The sequence below is a fragment of the Theropithecus gelada genome, chromosome 1 (assembly GCF_003255815.1).
Source record: "Theropithecus gelada isolate Dixy chromosome 1, Tgel_1.0, whole genome shotgun sequence".
Classification (NCBI taxonomy): Eukaryota; Metazoa; Chordata; class Mammalia; order Primates; family Cercopithecidae; genus Theropithecus; species Theropithecus gelada.
In genome coordinates, this window is record NC_037668.1 from 181,442,546 (window position 1) to 181,462,985 (window position 20,440).

At 41.8% G+C, this 20,440-nt stretch overlaps 1 protein-coding gene and 1 pseudogene across 2 annotated transcripts in view; both read right to left on the reverse strand.

Annotated features, from left to right (window-relative positions):
• Positions 1-20,440, reverse strand: part of C1H1orf21 (chromosome 1 C1orf21 homolog) — a 248,253-nt gene that overhangs the window by 51,598 nt on the left and 176,215 nt on the right. The window lies entirely within an intron of this gene.
• The window catches only part of LOC112633746, a 37,283-nt pseudogene continuing 18,939 nt past the window's right edge, over positions 2,097-20,440 (reverse strand).

Below are 20,440 nucleotides of genomic sequence, written 5' to 3' on the forward strand. Positions count from 1 at the left end.
ATGCCTGTTGTTGCCTGGTGCCCAGGAGACTGCATTTTAGACCTGACTACTGGCCAGGCGTGGTGGCTCACGCTTGTAATCCCAACACTTTGGGAGGCTGAGGTGGGCGGATCACGAGATCAGGAGTTCAAGACCAGTGTGACCAACATAGTGAAACCCTACCTCTACTAAAAATACAAAAAATTAGTCGGGCGTGGTGGCAGGCACCTGTAATCTCAGCTACTCGGAGGCTGAGGCAGCAGAAATGCTTGAACCCAGGAGGTGGAGGTTGCAGTGAGCTGGGATGGCACCACTGCATTCCAGCCTGGGTGACAGTGCGAGACTCTGTCTAAAACAAAAACAAACAAAAACAAACAACCAAACAAAAACCTGACTACCACAAAATAAAATAAACATGCTTTAAAACTAGATTTTTCTGGTGGATAAAAATATGGCCAGAAAAATAAAATTACATTGATAAAAGTTAACAAAATATTGTAACAAAGAAATGTATCATCCATCGTGTCTTTGATATTTTAACAAATAAAACCCACCATTTGCGCAGAATTGCTGAACTTTTTCTGTGACTAACCAAAACCTTGCCAGCTTTTTTTCCCACTGAATTGAGAAACTGCACGTCAAAGCTAAAAACAAAAAGTTAAATGATCTAGTTTTCCTTAAAGGCAGATCATTTTTCTCACACTCATTGTGCCATAGAAGCCAGCCAAAAATTAAAATCAGACTCCAGACTTCCTGAACAAGCTGGACACACCCACAACTCTCTTTAATTCCAAAACTGTCAGTGCCCAGAAAATCTGCTATATTATTTTCCTATTGCTGCTATAACAAATTAACACACATTCAGTGGCTTAAATGACATAGATTTATGACGTGACACTTCTGGAGGGCCGCCTTCCTTCTGAAGGTGACAGGAGAGAACCTGTTTCATTGCCTTTCTAGCTTCTACACATTACCAACCCGCCTCAGTCCACAGCTCCTTTCTCCATCGTCAACACCAGCAGTGTAATATATCTTCTCTCTCCAATCTCGGCTTGTTATTACATCTTCTTTCTCTAACTCTGATTCTCTTGCTTCCCTCTTGTAAGAATCCTTGGGATTATACTGTGTCCACTCAAAGCATTTGGGATTATACTGTGTCCACTCAAAGCATTTGGGATTATACTGTGTCCACTCAAAGCATTCGAGAGAAAGCCAAGATCCCTAATTTCATCGCATCTGTAAAGTGTCTTTTACCGTGTAAAATAACATATTTATAGGTTCCGTGGATTTGGATGTGGACATCATACTTCAGCTTACCACAGTGTGCCCTCTGGACTGTAAAGATTCACACCCACCCCACATGCAAAATGCATTCATCCATCCCAAGGTCCCCAAAAGTCTCAACCCATTTACAGCATCGGCTTGGCTCCTGGCCGGAGTACAGAGTGCAGGCCGGCGGGGGATGAAGCCGAGCCGTGCACCTCTGCCAGATCCCCAGGGCCTTGCAAAACAAATTAAGGATTTGTGGTTTTATTCCAAAAGTCATGGGGAGAGCCTCTGAAGGGTTTTAAGCAGGAAAGTCACAGGAGTGGATCTGAGTTCTCGAAAGCCCACTCTGGCAGCAGCACACGTGAAAACTGGAGGTAGGGAGGCTGCTTAGGAGCCTGCTGCAGTAATCCCGGGGAGGAAAACAGGGCGGTCTGTTTAGTTGAGCATTGCCATAGACAGTGACTGCACAAGGGCGGGCCTGAAGCTGGGTGGTAGTGGAGGCTTGAGACGACCCTGGACAACAGAGGGAGAAGAAATTTCAGTTGGCCAGCGCAATGCAGAGGGCAGTGCCAATGAGGACAGAGCAGAGGAACTGGCAAGACAGCGAGAGGATAGAAGGTTCTGAGAACTGTCTGTTCTGTAGCAGTTAGGACTCCTTCACTCAAAACTCACAGAGGCGGGGCACGGTGGCTCCCGCCTGTAATCCCAGCACTTTGGAAGGCCCAGGTGGGTGGATCACCTGAGGTCAGGAGTTTGAGACCAGCCTGCCCAACATTGGGAATCCCCGTCTCTACTAAAAATACAGAAATTAGCCGGATGTGGTGGAGCATGCCTATAATTCCAGCTACTCAGGAGGCTGAGGCAGGAGAACTGCTTGAATCCAGGAGGCAGAGGTTACAGTGGGCTGAGATTGTGCTACTGCACTCCAGCCTGGGTGACAGAGTGAGACTCTATGTCAACAACAACAACAAAAAAAGTGACAGAAACTCAACTTGTTTTACCTCTGCAGAAAAGTGATACATTGGTTTACCTAACAATGAAGCTGATCAGGCTTGGGCCTCACTGAATTCAGGGAGTCAAGCAATGCCCTCTGTCTCCCTGTATCCCATTCTTTTTTTTTTTTTTTTTGAGACTTTGAGATGGAGTCTTGCTCTGTCGCCCAGGCTGGAGTGCAGTGTCATCATCTCGGCTCACTGCAAGCTCCACTTCCCGGGTTCACGCCATTCTCCCGCTTCAGCCTCCTGAGTAGCTGGGACCACAGGCACCCGCCACCAGGCCCGGCTAATTTTTTGTATTTTTAGTAAAGACGGGGTTTGACCGTGTTAGCCAGGATGGTCTTGATCTCCTGACCTCGTGATCCACCCGTCTCGGCCTCCCAAAGTGCTGGGATTACAGGCTTAAGCCACTGTGTCTGGCCCCTGTCTCCCATTTTTTGTTTGTCACCTTGGTTTCATTTCTTCTCATGACCTCCTGGCAACCCCAGATTCAATCCTTCCACTTCTGTGGCCCGACAGGCAAGAGGGTCTTCCTATTTGTACCAATTACAAGCATCCCAGGGAAACAGTGGTTAGCCTACCTTTAGTCAGGCGCCTACACTGTGTGAAGGGGTTAGGAGGTTTCTTAGCAGGGGTCAGGGGGTTTGCTAGGAGAATAGAAGCCATAGCTAAAACCTCTCTAATTCATCTGGTATGAACTCTTTGTATTAAAATTTTTTTCTATTAGTATATATAAAGTGTATGGATTCTGTTGCATGTATTATGATTTTAAAGTTTTTTTTTTTTTTTTTTTTTTTTTTACCTTTTTGTGTTTTCACATACAGGGGTTTTAAGTTTTTCACTAATGGAAAAAATGGATTGTTTTCATGTATTACTTCTTCCAGCACTTCTATGATTAGTTCTGGTTAATTGTAAATTTAGGTCCTTACTCATACACCCTCTTCCATACCCCTCTGCAATCTCTTCCCATCAGAATTCAGAGTAAATGAAGGGAAGTCAATATTTTAACCGTGTACCCCTTCACCGTCTTGGCTTTTCAGCTAATACAAGTGTCATATCTGTCGTGCTATAATTATTTTACAATGTAGAGCCAGTCACTAGATTTCTACACACAATCTGAACAGTCAATAATCAAATCTGGCATTGTTCTATTTCTGAGGTACTTTTAGTCTAAGGCTGCTAGGAAGAGACTGGTTGTAGCTAGAATTTGGGTTAAAAATGTTCTTCAAAATTGAAATACAGTAGTTCGGCAACAGAGACTAAGCGCCATTCTTTTTTTCTCCCTTCTTTCCTTTTTGAGAAACGTACTGCTAGAAATACCTTCATTCTAAACTCTGCAAACAGAATTGATCCTGTAGTCCTTTAAAGTGGTGTGTTCAGCCCCGAGTTTCTTCATTTGCGTATCTTTTCGGCCTTTTAGAAGCTTTCTTAAAAACTCCCATACTATCTTTCTTCACACTTGCCCTCAAATTTGGTGTATATTCCCCTAAGACACCCGAGCCGAGCTCATCCTGTGGATGCGGGATAGTGACAAGACTGGGCCCTCCGCAGCCCGACAGGGACAGCAGCTTGTCAGGGACAAAGAGTGAGAACAAATGACCCACGTCCCCTGCTGCTCTCACCGCTCTTCCCTCTGAGGCTCTTTCACTAGGAAGCTTTCAAATTAAGGGTTCATTAAATATATAATAAGCACATTCTCTCCATTCTTTTCACGCCCTCTAGGTCCTGCTAGGCAAATCAGTCTTAAGAGCCAGTTTCCTTTTGCCCTTATTCCTTGCCTCTCCAACTTCAGTGAAAATCTTTTCCTACTTGAGTAAAAGTCAAAGAAAAAAAAAGTTAAAGAACATGATTAAGAGCTTTAATGAATCATATAGGTCTGAATGTAAAGTGGTTCCTGTCTTTCCAGTGAGATCCTCAGAAATGTGTCTTGGCAAACATAAATACATAATCCTTTAGGGATGTGGTTGAAACCTTCAGTTGACTACTTACATGGTTTGTTAATTCAGTGACATACATATATTTAAATTCATATATTATGTAAAAATCATATTTATAAGTATTACTTTTTCCATATGCACATTTCATGAAACAATTTAAACTTTTCAGATGCATCTGACATCAGAGTTTTCACAATCACTTAGAATCACAAAATGTTTGAGTCTTCTGATGTTTCCAAAGCATATATTATCTTCATTTCATTTTTTTTTTTTTTTGAGACGGAGTCTTGCTCCATTACCCAGGCTGGAATGTGGTGGCACAATCTCAGCTTACTGCAACCTCCACCTCCTAGGTTCAAGCAATTCTCCTGTATCAGCCTCCCGAGTAGCTGGGATTACAGGCCTGCACCACCACGCCCAGCTAATTTTTGTATTTTTGTATTTTTTTTTTTTTAGTAGAGACGGGGTTTCGTCATGTTGGCTAGGCTGGTCTTGAACTCCTCACCTCAGGTGATCTGCTTGCCTCGGCCTCCCAAAGTGCTGGTATTACAGGCATGAGCCATGGTGCCTGGCCTATCTTCATTTCTTCTTTGAAGTAAAATGCGGTTTGAATTTTTTATTTATTTTATTTTTAATTTTTTAAAGATTTCGACTTTTATATTCAGGGGGTACATGTGTAGGTTTGTACCAAGGATATATTGCTTGATGGTGAGGTTTGGGGTATGAATGAACCTGTCATCATTTTTAATTCCAGGCCGTCAATACTCCACATTATTCACCACTTACCATATTATTTTTTCAAAGTAACTGCTAACCCTTTTCCTGTTTAGAAAAAAAAAAAGTGAAGCTCGCTGCCAGCACTTACTTAATTTTACGTAAACATGCTCTCTGAGGCTGAAGCAAATCTGACTTTCAATGTGAAAATAAAATATACAAATCGTTTTTGGAGTTATTTCTAAACAGAACTAACATCAGAATCATCTGAATCATCAGAAACGTCTATTTCAGAAAAATTGGATTTATCAAATGAATCTTCGGCCAAGAACTCTTCGAGAATGATGTTAATATCACGCGTAGGAATGTTAACGTTTTCTAGGACTTAACATTTTCAGTGATTGAGAATTACTGTATTTTGTAAATGGAAATACCACTACTAAAAACAGAATGCTATGAATAGAATGATGTCTTTTGTTTCCAAAGTCGATATACTAGCGTGATGTGAAAATAACATTAAAAGAGATAATGCATGGTGAAAGTTATCTTGGGGCGAACGCCGCAGCTGCAAGTGCCATCAGTGCGTATTCTCAGGGCAAATGGAAAAGGGTTAAAAGGCTGTTTACAGTGACACACAGCAATAATGACTACATTAAAATAGTTTTTTCCCTCCATTAGAAACAAAGTTGATTCTGACAGAAGATCTCTGCAATCATCCAAAGTGATCATGGACTGAGAGAGTGCCTGCACCATGAGACTTACATACAAAGGGGCATCTGCTTGACTGAAGCGGTTTTTTTTTTTTTTGAGAAGGAGTCTTGCTCTGTCTCCCAGGCTAGAGTGCAGTGGCGTGATCTCGTGATCTCGGCTCACCACAACCTCCGCCTCCCGGTTCAAGTGATTCTCCTGCCTCAGCCTCCTGAGTAGCTGAGATTACAGGTGCACACCACCATGCCTGGCTAATTTTTGTATTTTTAGTAGAGATGGGGTTTCACCATGTTGGTCAGGCTGGTCTCAAACTCCTTACCTCATGATCCACCTGCCTCGGCCTCCCAAAGTGCTGGGATTACAGGCATGAGCCACCGTGCCCAGCCTGAAGCATAATTTAAAAAAAATCTTGCTTGGATCCTGGCTTATACCATAATGCAGTAGAAACTTTTACCAATGATCATCTTCAACAATGATTTTTACCAAACTCTACGGTTTTCTGATTGAAAGAACTTACTAGAAATGTTAGAGACTTTATCCCATTTCTCTAAATTTCACTGCAGTAAACTGCTGAAATGAAAACTCACAAATGTTAGTGCTACATCCACTGTCCAACAGTCATCTTCCAGAAAACATGCTTGCAAAACAAAACAAAACAGAACAGAACAGCATGCACACTGGTCCATTTTCCTATATACATGTTCGCACTCCCTCGTTCCCTCTTCCTACGCCTCCTTTCTCAAAGAGTTGTACGTTGTAGATGACAAACTGCTAGAATACAGACACAATCGTGCTTGATTTGTTCCTTACATGAGGTCTTATGTATGTTCTTCACTGATGTTCCCTTGATAATCTGACAATGGAGAAACACAGCTTTTGATTCCTTGTCTCTTATGGTCTCTTGTAATTATAAACACAATAACAACCAAAATAATAGCTCTCATTGACAGCACCCCTCCCAAGAGCCAGACACCTGACTAAGGTCTGTGAGCATTAACTAAGTTAATGCAGATGAAATGCCAGGCACAAGTCCTGCCATGTGCTAAGAGCCCAATAGATGTCAGCCATTACTATTATTGCCTCAGCCTCCCAAAGTGCTGGGATTACAGGCATGAGCCACCGTACCCGGCTTGAAGCATATGTTAAAAAAATCTTGCAAAACATCTGTATTAACTGTTATCATTCAATCCTCACAACAACTATATGAGGTAAGCATTCCCACAGATGAGAACATTAAGAACAACAAGGAAACAAGGCCATAGAGTTACTGGCCAAGAGGGGATAGAAGCTCTGCATGTCCACCTCTTTCAATAAATGTTTTACATTCTTAAAAAGGCCAAATCTATGTAAATTAAAGAGGATGAGGAAAAGAACAGTCCACATACTTTTAAACTCCCCCCTTATGTTCCAATACCTAACGATGAGAGAGGTCTAGAAGGGACACACAATTTTAATGACAGGGCAGGAACCCTGGAAGTCCCCCAATGGCCATAGCTGAGAAACAGCTGCTGCCCCTTTCCAGCCCAAAGCAAGTCAAGGCCAGGCAAGTCACGGAAAGGGATGAAGTGTCTCCAGCAAACAACAGTGGGCAGAGGGACCAGGTATAACCGGTAAGATAAAGCCCACTCGAAAGGCAATCAAAATTCTTCTAAAAGGTCATTCAAGTTGACCAAGCAATACATATAGCCGGTGTTGATACTAGGGAGAGCCAGTTGTCAGACACAGTCACATGCTGCATAACAGCATCTCGGTCACCGATGAACTGCATATATGACAGGGGTCCCATAAGATTATAATACAGTATTTTTACTATACCTTTTCTATGCTTAGAGATGTTTAGATGGACAAATACTTATCACTGTGTATAAATGCTTGCAAGATTCAGCTCAGTGACATGCCGTACAGGTTTGTAGCCTGGGAGCAACAGGCTAGACCATAGAGCCTAGGTGTGTAGAACCTGTGTAAGTTCAGTCTATGAGGTTCACATGACGACAAATCACCTAAGGATGCATTTCTTAGAACGTTTCCCCGTGGTTAAGCAACCCATGACTGTGAATACGTCACCTTCATTCCATCTGGCAAGATGTTCTGCCTTAGCACTTGGCTGCATTATTTTCCTTTTCTTTCCTGTTCACTATGCTTTAATTCTGAGGACCATAGGAGGGCAGAATATTACTTTTTAAAAACTTTAAACATGTGTCTAAGCATACCCTTTTCTTAAATTGATGACCTGATGTTAAAATGTTATTTTTCATGTCATTTATAATCTTATCAGAATCCATTTAACGAAGTTTGGTTAGACTTCAGTGGAAATTATCTTCCAGAGTTGTTTTCCCCACCTGGAATATAGGGGTAACTTTACTACAATTAGTATGCATAGTGCAGAATTTCACGCAAGGGGGCCTGTGGCAGCAGTGAGATAATTTAAACAAAATTGTAACTTAAACATATTTAACAAATTAAACATAAACATATTTAACACATTTCAGCATATTTAACATAATTTAAACATAGTAAACATTCAAAAGAACAACACAGAAAGGACATGTGCACAAACTTGCTGCTACTTAGATCACGGCAGCTTCTAGGATCCATTGTCTTTTACTGATTTAAAAACAAAGCGAAAAAAAAAATTAAAAAGTTGTGCCAGGTGCTGACGAGTTGATGGGTGCAGCACAGCAACATGGCACAAGTATACATATGTAACAAACCTGCACGTTATGCACATGTACCCTAGAACTTAAAGTATAATAATAATAAAAAATAAATTAAAAAAAAAAGTTGTGCCTGAAAAATATATATTTAAATCTTATTTAATATAGTATAAAATTTGTTTGCCACCTCTACCTAACTCCTTGTTCCAGGGTAACCAAGGCAGAATGATATTATGTAACTAAGTGGCAGCTTTTCCCTCAAATAAATATCCTTTATCTATTGTCAAGAGGAAACTGCAGTTCCGAGGATGATTTGGATAGACCAGACTGCAATGTCCATGCTACTTTTTGAATACTCAGTTAAACGGCCCTAAATTCTTGGCTTCTGTAGGCTTTGGCTTAGGACATATGGCTATGCCAACCTTTACCAACCCTAGCTCACTGTTCTCACAACCCTGGCCCCAGTCTTCAAAACAGTACCACCCTGTCGCAACCAGTTTCTATCATCACTCTGTGTTGTACAAAGTTTTATTATCTATTTTATTTTTTAGAGATGGAAGCCTTGCTATATTGCCCAGGCTGTCCTAGAACTCCATCCTTGGAGTTCTCCAAGGATGGTGATCTCCATCCTCAGCCTCCCAAGTAGGTTGGACCAGAGGCACCTGCCATTGCACCCAGTCTGGAGTTTAATTTTATTTTTTCCCCCAAATTAAGTAGTTGTCTATTTAGGTAATTTTATTTGAAAGGAGAATACTGTAACCAGAAATGAATGAGCATTTCCTCATTTAACCTTCCAAAGAAAAGTTCAGCCTCTGACAAAGTATAAGGCAAGTAACAGAATTCAACTTATCTGTATACAAAAGGACTTTCAACCGCACTCTAGAAAACGTGCACACTTTCACTTAATGACCACTGATGATGGAAGTGAGAAGCAAGTGGCAATGGGAACTGCTGCTGCCTTGTCCAAATTAGCAAACCACCACCTGCTCTACTGCTCTGTATCACTGGAACAACTCCAGTTCCTCCAGAGACTATGAAAAGGAACTGCAGAAGCTAGTCAAGGTAGCATGGCACACTCCATCATGCTTGTGAAGAAAAGCAAAAGGAAACACCATGCTGACGCCCTCTCGTCCTGGGTAGAACGACTGTCTCCCTCCCTGTTCTTGGCAGAGACTTATCCCAACGCCTTGGCTTATCTGTTTACATATCTGTCTCTTCTTACTACAGGCTACTTTAAATGCTTCGACCTAATAAAATGCAAGCCCCTAAAGATGGTGTTCATGTCTTACCCATCTTTGTATATAGTAGGTAATGTGATAGGCATTTAATACAGGTTTGCTGGAAGAATGAACGAAGGAGCATTTGTCCTCCTTTACTTTTGTGCTACACGGTTCAGCAATGTTACTCCCATTCAGAATGAAGCTGGGCACAGAAAGGGCAGAATGACCTTTGGCGCTGACGCACAACAATGGAGGACCATCAAAGGGAAGGAGTGGTGCTTTCACTGTAACCTTGACTAAAATTGCGATTGTGGCTCTCCATGGGAGAAAAAGAGAGAGCAAGAAACAGCAGTCACCCCAGTGCATGGGCACCATCACTTTTAAGCTGAGTTATAAGAACCTCAGGGTGTTTTTCAAAAAACAGGTTTTAAGTTATTTCAAGGAGGAAAAAGAGCTTAACATGCATCATTTTACTCTAAATATCTTTGATATGTTTTCACCATAAGACTTTTAGGTTGTAATGCTAATAAAAATCAAGTATTATTCTCTTATAATACTCTTATAATTCTCTTATAATTCTCTCATATCACGTAAGAATTTCTCTAAAACGCACAGCAGCCTGGAGTAGTCAAATTCATGGAGACAGAAAGTAGAATGGAGGTTGCCAGTGACCGGGGGCAAGGAGGAAGGAGGAGTTAGTGTTTAAATGTTTAAGTTTTGCAAGATGAAAAAAGTCCCGGAGATGGATGGCGGTGATGCTTGCACAACAATGTGAATGTACTTAATGCCACTGAATTATATTCTCAAAAATGATTAAGATGATAAATTTTATGTTATGTATGTTTTACCACATTTTTTTGTGTGTGTATGTGGTAAAAGGAAAGTCACTGTCAAATGTTAACAGATAGGAGAATGCCTGGGCTCTAGCCTCAAGGGAATCGCTTCAAACTTTAGGCTAGAGAGAGGTTTTTAAAATGGTGAACATGGTATGGGAGGTGTGCAGGAGTGTGCTGGGGACAAGGTCTGGGTGTCTTATTCTGGTGGCTGTCTTCAGTCACGGTGCCTGGAGTGCAGCTGAGTGTCATCTCAACAATGGCTGGGTTGTGGATTAACTGCCTTGAGGCCATCTCTGGAATTTCACAGCTCAGTCTTCATGCTTGGTTGTCTCAAGATTAGCCCCTGGAACTTTCAGTGTGGTTCATTCCTTGTGGTTTCATTTTGGGGTTTGCAGGAAACAAAAGCTAGTGTGCAGAGGGCCTTGAAGTTTCAAATGGCTTGAACTTCCTTGTAATGCAGTTCAGCACGGGTTGGGTTCACCATAGCAACAATTAACCATCCATCTTCCTTTGACTTTAGCAGCCCTGGAAAAATCTCTGCTTGACTAGTATAAAACTCAAAGCTGGTGATGCCATTGTAGGCTGCAGTCCGCTTGGCATCCTCCACTGCCTGCCCCACCAACAGAATCCCAAGGACCTGCGACGTGCTGAGCCAGAGGGAGGCTGATCACACCAGTTCCACAGCAGATGGCAAGGAGGATGGTGTTAGAGTTCACTCCACTCAGCTTCCCTACAATCCAGTACAGCATCTCTGCACCAGCAGTGTTAATCTGGAAAAAGGCATCTGGAGAAATGCAGACTTTCAAGCCCAGGAGATCTTTAAAGATATGAGGTTTCCCAAACAAGAGCTAGTAGGCGGACTGATGATGGCTGAAACGGGTCATGGTGCTTTCCTGGAAGTCAGTTGAGGTCAAGTCATGGACTGCTCCAGGACCTTTAATGAAAAATTCCTTTACAGTCTCCTTCTGAACACGGAGCTCCCCTGGACTTAATTCCTGGGGATGGAATGTGATGACAGCCATTGTGTGCCTTAGGCTATTGGTGCGGACTGTGAGCTCATACCAGTATCGACCTTCATGAAGCAGAAGGCAGGGCTCTGTTGGAGACGGTGGAAGGAATACTTCATCGTACTGTGCCACCTGATTGTGTTTCTCAGGGATGTTTTTCAGATGGTTAGACTGTACACAGACGATGTTCCCATTTTTTCAGATTCCCAGGTCATATCCCACAGTCTTTGGATTGCCATCTGGACCTTGATTCACAGAGAAGGTGGACTTATTTCTGTAGCCACTGATGACAGGAGATGGTATAATAGGATGGAGAAGACAAGCAGCCCCTCAGATTTAGGTGCAGCTGTTGTCACATTGACTCCATCAAGCATTTGAATGTGAGACTCTAGTCTTTGTAAATTTTCACCTTGAGCCGTTCATAGTTCAGCCTCCAGAGCAGCATCACAACACCAGCCAGGCTTTCCTGCCAGGAATCATCTAGTAGTCCCAGATGACTTGGTTTCTTCTGACGTTTTTGTCCTTTTTGACACTTCTTGGCTACCACATGGGTGAAATTTCCCTTACATACTATGCCCCAAAAGAACTGTGACCAACCTGGTGGTTTTACGGCACACCAGGGAAGCAGTCTTGGTTTGGAGAGGAAACCCACCATGGAGAGGAAGCACGTGAGGCTGTGTGTTAGGACTCTTCTCTTAATGCCTGCCATCTAAAGACACACTGAAATCCACCTCTCAGGGTTGAGGTGAGAACAACAAGCTCATATATATGGCACGCTCTGGACTGTGCTGAACACAGCAGATGCTTGGCATGTGTCACTACCCTTCCTTAGGCTCTGATTTGAAGTGTGTCACTTGGTTTCGTCATGCCTTAATGTCTCCAACCTGCAAAATCGAGGCAGCAAACCAAAAGGGCAGGAGATGACCCAGTTTACTGTGGCAGGGAGTCATTTCCTGTTGAACAGGGCACCTCTACTAGCCCCCTGGCACGTGCAGCCAACAGGGGGGCAGGCATGGCAGAACATGGGGCTCCTCCCAGTGCCAGTGTAGCAGCTGGCCTGGGCACCTCAACTCCTCTCGGGGAGTACCCTTCCCTACTTGGCTGGGGGATCTTCTCTTGAGACCTTCCTCAAAAGCATTTATAATCCTAATCTGCAATTTTAAACAATGTACAACAAAAGTTGGAAGGAGTTCTCACCCCCAGCTTCCCCTAAGCTTCCCCTCCCCTTTTAATATATTATCTCTTTCATTCCATCTATTAAATGTCCTCTTCTTATTTTTATAGACTCCCAAATCAACATTAAATAGAAAATTCACACACACAGATTGGTTAAAATATTTACTTGTAGATTTATAAATAGTCTGCAGTCCCAAGGACAAATGGCCACATAATCTATTGAACAACAGTGATCTGTGTAGGTTTGGACACAATGGAAAACTACGGATCCTGTAAAGGTTTAATATGCAGGACTTTAATAATGTGTAATTTCACACATGCAGGGCCTTTTACATGCCTGTGGACTTTGAGAATTCAGAGCAAACCAACTTTGTGAGAGAAATATGGTACTTGGCTTGTTTATAACTCCAATGCCAATCCACTTTACAGGGGGACACCCCACTTAATTTTCCAGTAAACTGAAAGCAACCATAGGAACTGGAATGAATGTGATGACCTTTCTGGAGAAGCACCAGAGTTCAGAAAAGAGGTGCATGGTGAGGTCTAGAGAACCAGGGCTCTGAAGGTGGCCAGATCTTTAAAAGCTAGCCTCTGCCACTTAATATTTGCAAAGTTTGTAAGTAACTTAAACTCTTAGAGCCTTAGTTTCTTAATCTGCAGACTGAAGATAACAGAATCTCTCCCATAAAACACTATTATTATATCAAATGAGATTAAGTAAGATAGTGCAAGCACCTGGAACATGGTGGATATTCAATAATTCTTAGATACTATTAATTATCCTCACGAATAATATCAGAATATAATATTCTGTTCTGAAAAATAACCAGGTCAACCTCAGAGTCTTGTCCTGAAATACTCTTTTGTTCTAACATCATGAGGTTTGGCAGCAAGGATGGCACTTTTAAGGGTAGTCTAGTCTAGCCCTTCATCTTACATCAGTGGTTAATTAATATCTAGAGAGAATAAAGGACTTGATTAAGGTCATACTGTTAGTGGCATAATAGCCTATTCTTTGATCTAGGTCTCCTTCCTTTTTCTACTGTGGAACTTCTGTAGGCAGCAGAATGAAAACAGGTGAATTTTCAAACCTCACCTTCTAATTCTGGACTGTGTGCCATGTCAGCAGCAGGTGAAACATGGCAGAGGTGACTCGCTGTGTCCTGTGATGGCTGAATTAGAAAAGACTCCAGCTAAGGTTTCCAGAGATCCCTAGTGCTAGCAATTCCTGAGCCGCTGGTTCATTCTACATATAACTGGTTTTCTTGGGTTTGCTAAGAAACCCAACTCTTCACTCTCTCAGCTTTCCAATTTAGAGAATGTTATAGTATTACTGTCTCCTGTTCTCTTAGCTTTAGAGAATTATTATTATTATTAGGCCAAGTGTGGTGGCTCACACCTGTAATCCCAGCACTTTGGGAGGCTAAGGCTGGATCACTTGAGGTCAGAAGTTCAAGACCAGCCTGGCCAATATGGTAAAACCTGGTCTCTAATAAAAATACAAAAATTAGCCAGGTGTGGCGGTGTGTTCCTGTAGTCCCAGCTACTCAGGAGGCTGAGGCAGGAGATCACTTGAACCTGGGAGGAGCAGGTTGCAGTGAGCTGACATCACGGCATTGCTCTCCAACCTGGGTGGCAGAGCAAGACTCTGTCGAACGAACGAACGAACGAACGAAAGAAAGGAAAGGAAGGAAAGGAAGGAAGGAAGGAAGGAAGGAAGGAAGGAAGGAAGGAAGGAAGGAAGGAAGGAAGGAAGGAAGGAAAAGAAAGAAAGAAAGAAAGGAAGGAAGGAAGGAAGGAAAGAAAGGAAGAAAGGAGGAAAGGAGGAAAGAAAGAAAGAAAGAAAGAAAGAGGGAAGGAAGGAAGGAAGGAAAGAAAAAGAAAGAAAGAAAGGAAGGAAGGAAGGAAGGAAAGAAAGAAAGAAAGAAAGAAAGAAAGAAAGAAAGAAAGAAAGAAAGAAAGAAAGAAAGAATTATTATTATTCTGTAAGACCAACAGCTGTGTTCTATCTCTTCCACCTAGACCAGTCTAGGCACTTTGCATATATATTCTAACTCTGGAGTAGTAAGCAGTAGTTGCTATTATGACTTCTAGTTAGAAATGAGGAAACCAAGTTTCAGCAATTTGCCCAAGGTCTCTCAGAGGGTTTGAATTCAGGTATCTCTAATGTCAGAGCCCAGGCTGTAGATCCTGACTTCATTCAAGCATCCACAGTGAAATAATGCTAACAATGACTGTTGATCACCTCTTAGAATTTACTTTGTGCACACTAACCACAACAGCCTTATGACACAAGTACTATTACCATTTCTCAATTTTATAGAGGACGAAACTAAATCACAGAGTGGTTAAACTGCTCAGGATCCCAAACCCCTAAGACTGTGTTCCTAAAATTCACCAAAGACAGTTAAATATTCTCCATCCACCTTGTGGATTTCCACAATCTTCTTTAAGAACTTCCCCCAACCTTGTATTTTCTTTCCTAGATGGCTTGTTCCAAAAGAAAACAAAACTCTCCTTGAACCAGCCAACCAAAGCAAAGACAATGGATACAGGATAGCTAGAGTTCAAGTAAGATCATTTTGAAAATATTTTCACAAGAAATCATTTTGCTAGATTACACTATTCGCTGCTCATAATTACCTTCAGACATTCAATTCAGGAATAATGTCAAGAAGGTGCCCATGTAACTAGACATGTAAAAAATGACACAGAGATTTTGCTTTCTAGTCTGACAGCCTGAAATTATGTATGCTAGGGGGTGCTGTTGAACAATTTTAAGGTTTTTGTCCATCTGGCATTTTTAGAGTTGCATGTGGTAGTGCTTTGGGGTAGGGTGAGCTTGTAATTTTTAATTAAAACCTATTTAACCTCAGCTTGGTAACTTTTAACCAACACAATATTTTGCTGCAGAAGACATTTTAAAATAAGTTGTATTTATTACATGTGCAGTTAATTTTTATTCACGCAGAAGCATTTATCACTCATTGTTTTTTCTCCTGTCACATTTAAGAACGTGATTAAAAGATAACACAATGTAGGTGTTAAACCTAAAGAAAGTGGCAGTGTCTCTAGAGCATTATCGATGATGGTAAGACCTGGGTCTCATAGTAGTTAACAGAATCTCTAATATATAGGAAGCAAAGAACCAAAACCTTCGCAATCAGGGAATCTTAGCTCTAACTCTCTTGCTCCACAATTCAGCTAAATGACCTAAGTACTTGTTAATAAATCATGATGCAGAAAATACACAGGACTAGGAAGGTTAGAAACCAGAGTACCGCTTATGCTGAACTGACACAATTTTGGTCACGTAGGCTCAGTCAAAAATAGAAAATGTGATGTAGTTAAACATAAAAGGTCATACAATATGCAGAACTACCCCAAAGTCTATATAATTAGGAATTAAGCACATGTACAAATATACATCCTTCTCTGAACTTTCATTCGTGGTCTACAAAATTATTTGTTGTAGAACAGTGCCACATCTACACAAAATAATTTCAGTAGTAAATGCTTAAATTTTTTGAATGAATAAAGATGATTAAGTCCAGCAGTTACAAGTTTGCAACACTTTTGATACTTGCTTCTTAAAAGAAAATGAAGGAGAATCATTTGTGTGCGCTGAAAGGCGCTGTGTAGACAAATGACAACTCACCAAGATATCACTATGTTGCCTTAATTATTCCCTCGCTGCTTCATACATCGCTTCTCCCGTATGGGGCGAATAACTCGAAGTTGGAGGCAATGTCTTTACATGCTGCCCAGATATTTTATGCAGCTGCTAGGGCTGTGCTAGGCAAAAGGAACTCAGTGAACACTTGTTGACTGATAAACTGTGCAGATGAAAATGTGAGTTATTCCTATGTAGTTTATCCAAGTTTATGGGAACATTCCTGTGGTACAGGGAGAGCTATTGCTATATAACTACTGTTTAAAAGGTGGAGTAAACAACCTAACACCATTTGTTATAATTTACTCTTTGAAAAATACTAAGTCAAACATAATTTTTTTCTTTCCATTCTCAGGTCCAGGATAATTGTTGCTTAGGATTAGAAGATCTGACAGCTGCTGGAACACTGGGGCAAAGGGGTTTTCCTGCTTTCCATGAAAATATGTGAGTTACTCCATGTACTAGTTTTCTAAAACCATTTAGTTTGTTCTTGAAAATAGCTTACAGCAGCATCCACAACACATAGGTCCTTTAGCAGTTGGCAACACTGAAACTACTATTCTGGTACATGGGCTAAAAAAAGAAAACCTAAAAAAGGCCTTTTGGTGGCTGAAAAATGATCTTAGATTATTTAAAAAAAGAAAGAAAGAAAACTGGGGGTGGGGGGAAGGGCCCAAAGGAGCATGTTTTTAAAAACCCCACTTTGGGAGGCCAAGGCGAGCAGATCACGAGGTCAGGAGTTCGAGACCAGCCTGGCAAAAAGACCAGCCTGGCCAACATGGTGAAACCCTGTCTCTACTAAAAATACAAAAATTAGCCAGGCGTGGTGGTGGGTGCTTGTAATCCCAGCTACTTGGGAGGCTGAGGCAGGAGAATTGCTTGAACCCGGGACGCAGAGTTTGCGGTAAGCTGAGATCACGCCATCGCACTCCAACCTGCGCAACAGAGCAAGACTCTGACTCAAAGCAAACAACCAACCAACCCTAGAAACATATCTGTTCAAGAGACAAAGTCAGACTTTTGGAATCAAAAGTTACTTTTCAGGGAGCAACTTTAAAAGATTTAGGAGAGAAAACACTTTGAGAGGTACTGGGGCTAAGGCACATGATCTGATTATGTCCTTTGATTCAAATCTACTGATCCTAAAATGCCAGATTTTAGCTTCATCTCACCACTGACAGTACCCTGTCATCCAGATAAAGTCTACTCGGATTATACCAGCCCAGGGGCCTATAGCCCTGCTCAAGGTGGTTTGGCAAAGTTCAGCAGGTATCCTTCCCCCACTCCATCCTGAAGCCTTAAAATTAGGAGGAGGATGGAGCTGTACATCAGGGTGTCTTTGAGGAGTGCAGTGGGTTGGGTGAGAGAACCAGCTCTGCAACACATTAAAATGCCTTCTTGCTGTGGCACTGGCAGGCTTAGGCTGGGCTAGGCAAACCCACTGCCCTGCAATTTATTCTAAATATGGTAAATGCCCTTGTCAAGATGATCTTGCTAAAACTGGATTATTCCACAAAGGCTGGAAATATACCTTTACTTAGCAAAGGATTTCTTATAGAGAACACAACAGCATTGTAAACAAGAGTTAACAGAATTAAGAAAATAAATCTTTCAAGAGGCCTTAAGCACATCAGAGAGCATCATTTACATATAGATAATTCGTGTACTAATTAAAAATAATTCCTATTGATTCATTAAAACAGGCAATTTCAGAGCTGCCATTAGTCACCATCTCATCAATCCATGATCAAAGAATCATTCAAGGTAAAGTGAAGAATTAATTTCATAGGGGCATCTTTGCCAGGGACAGACACCTTTTAGAGGTGGTAAGCAGGGGATCATGCCTGTCACGTTGGAGAATTCCAGAGAGCCTGCTCTTGGGGCCTCCAGACTTGCTGGTCTGGAGTGTTTGTGGTCAATGGCTGGGAGGAAGCTGATCGTCTCCCCACACTCCACTCGAGGTGTTTCTTTACCTGCAGAAAAGGTACCTAACAATGATTCTTTCAGCTAATCAGCTTTTACAGGAAAGGGGTAGGGGGAGGATATTGTAATATTTGAAATGAAAAGTTTGAATTTTCTTAAAAATATTCTAATTTGCCTTTTCTTCTAGCTCATATGAACCAGTGCAGTTTTGGTGTCACTGAAATTACTAGAAATTTGGAGTTGACATACATCATCTTATTCATTCTAGTGGGTTATTGTAAATGGTTTTTAATCTCTAGATTTGCAAAGATCTTACGGGGCCTTTTCTTTGGTTTCTAGAAGTTCCAAACCTGAATTACTCTCCAAAGTCATCTAATATCTATTATGTACTAATGTGACAGGCACATTGCTATTATGTCTTGGGCAAACATATCCTTTTTTTTAATCTCCGCAACTAAGAATGTGACTAATCATAATTGTTTAATGCACGTCTACTCTGTACCAGAAATGTTATATGAATTCTTGCTAACCCCTTAAATAACCTGGCATGTTACTGATCGGTTGCTACATGTATTAGGCCATTCTTGCATTGCTATACAGAAACCCAAGGGCTGGGCACGGTGGCTCACGCCTGTAATCCCAGCACTTTGGGAGGTCAAGGTGGGATGATTGTTTGAGCTCAGGAGTCTGAGACCAACCTGAGGAACATAGTGAGACCCTGTGTCTACAAAAAAATACAAAAATTAGCCAGCAATGGTGGTTCACCCCTGTAATCCTAGCACTTTGGAAGGCTGAGGCGGTGGATAACTTGAGCTCAGGAGTTAGAGACCATCCTGGGCAACATGGTGAAATCTCATCTTTATAAGAATTACAAAAATTTGCTGGGCATGGTGGCATGTGCCTATAGTCCCAGCTACTCAGGAGGCTGAGACAGGAGAATCACTTGAGCTCAGGTTGTAGTGAACCATGATTGTGCCACTGCACTTTAGTCTGGGTGACAGAACATGTGAAAGAAAAGAAAGAAAGGAAGGGAGGGAAGAAGGGAGGAAGAGAAGGAGGGAGGGAGGGAGGGAGGGAGGAAGAAAGGAAGGAAGGAAGGAAGGAAGGAAGGAAGGAAGGAAGGAAGGAAGGAAAAGAGAGAAAAACAGAAAGAAAGAAAAGAGAGAGAGAGGACGAAGGAAGGAAGGAAGGAAGGAAGGAAGGAAGGAAGGAAGAAAATAAAGAAAGAAAGAAAGAAAGAAAGAAAGAAAGAGAGAGAAGGGACCTGCAACTAGGTAATTTATTAAAAAAGGGGTTTAATAGGCTCATGGTTCTTCAGGCTGTACAGGAAGCACAGCTGCATCTGCTTCTGGGAAGGCCTCAAGGAGCTTTTACTCATGGCAGAGGGTGAGGCAGGAATAGCCATTTCATATGGTGAAAGCAGGAGCAGGACAGAGAGTAGGGGTGGGAGGAGGTGCCACACACTTTTAAGTGACCAGATATTGCAATAATTCACTATCGCAAAGATAGCACCAAGCCATGAGGGATCCTCCCCCATGATCCAAACACCTCCTACCAGGCCTGACCTCCAGCACTGGAGATTACAATTCAACATTAGATTTGGGTGGGGACAAATATCCAAACTATATCACAACAGCAAGTACATACTAGGGATGGACTCCCTATCCACATTTTACAGTCAAGGAAACTCAAGCTCAGAAAATATCAAGCAACTTAACTTGCATGTTCACAGGACTAGGTATTGGCAAATTCTTGTCAGTCTGACTCAGGTCTATCCGCTTTCTTCTACTCCACAATTCTGCCTACAGGGCCAGTATTACCAGCTAGCAGGGACTGAGTATGTGGCTCTTGCCAGGCATTGTCCAAATGGTTTTGCATGTATCAACTGATTTATCACTTACAACAATTCTATGAGTAAATACTGTTAGTATTACTAGTGCTATTATTGCTATATCTATTATTACTATTATTATCACTATTTCAGAGAAAGAAACAGAGAGCTTAAGAAGCTAGCCCAAGTTTACTCGAAGGATCCCAGATGGCCAGCAACCAAGGTGGGCAGCCTGGTGACCCGAGAGTTCCCTCTCTTATCAGGAGTGGCCATGTGCAGCCAAAGGACTCTATGTCTGGGATGCTGGAAAAGGGAGTCTATACTGGGTAGATGGCTGCATTTGACCTCCAAACTTCTTTCTAAAGATTCCTAGATGCTTACAACCTAATGTTTTATGTACATTTTGACTTTGGAATTCCTGGCATATCAGATAGGTGTGCTTTAAAAAATCCTAGCAACTACTCTAGAAAATTTTTTTTTTAAAAAAGCACGATTTTTCACCTTGTCAAGATCAAGTG